Genomic DNA, 568 nt, shown 5'->3' on the forward strand with positions numbered 1-568 from the left:
GGATGTCGCATATGCACAGATTGTAAAGCCCTCTGAGGCAAATTTGTAATTTGTGATTCTGGGCTATACAAAATAAACTGAATTGAATTGAATTGAAACTGTAATGCCAGGTCAAAATCCCCAGGATTCTCACTATACAGAAGAATGAAATGACTGACAATATTGTCAAACAATGGAAAGAGAACAACACCTGAACCCATAGAACAAGGAGCAACGAGTGGTGGGGAGAGCATCCGGCACAAGAATCTCGGACAATGGCCGTCAGCACACTCCGGGGGCAGTTCTACTTCTTATTAAGTTTACTGACCATTCCACTGAGGAGAGTTTGATTGTGCGGAGTAAGCAGGAACAAAGAACAGTGTTTCCGCCCAGTTTCGAACGGGGGACCTTTCGCGTGTGAGGCGAACGTGATAACCACTACACTACGGAAACTACGGAAAACAGCTTTTACGCACGTGCCCGTCCTAGTGTACCATTCACACTTAACCGCAAACATTTCAGATGCCAGACAACACGATTTCCAACTGGACTCAGTCACAGCTGCTGTGTCATTGAGTGAGAGGAAATG

The 568-nt window shown here is 45.4% G+C and overlaps 1 non-coding gene across 1 annotated transcript; it reads right to left on the reverse strand.

Annotated features, from left to right (window-relative positions):
* Positions 1 to 359: 359 nt before the first annotated feature.
* On the reverse strand, positions 360 to 432 carry trnav-cac (transfer RNA valine (anticodon CAC)). Its single transcript has one exon. It is a non-coding gene; the product is annotated as a tRNA-Val (tRNA).
* Between the last annotated feature and the right edge of the window lie 136 nt (positions 433 to 568).

This window comes from Anoplopoma fimbria, unplaced genomic scaffold, assembly GCF_027596085.1.
Source record: "Anoplopoma fimbria isolate UVic2021 breed Golden Eagle Sablefish unplaced genomic scaffold, Afim_UVic_2022 Un_contig_3527_pilon_pilon, whole genome shotgun sequence".
Lineage (NCBI taxonomy): Eukaryota > Metazoa > Chordata > Actinopteri > Perciformes > Anoplopomatidae > Anoplopoma > Anoplopoma fimbria.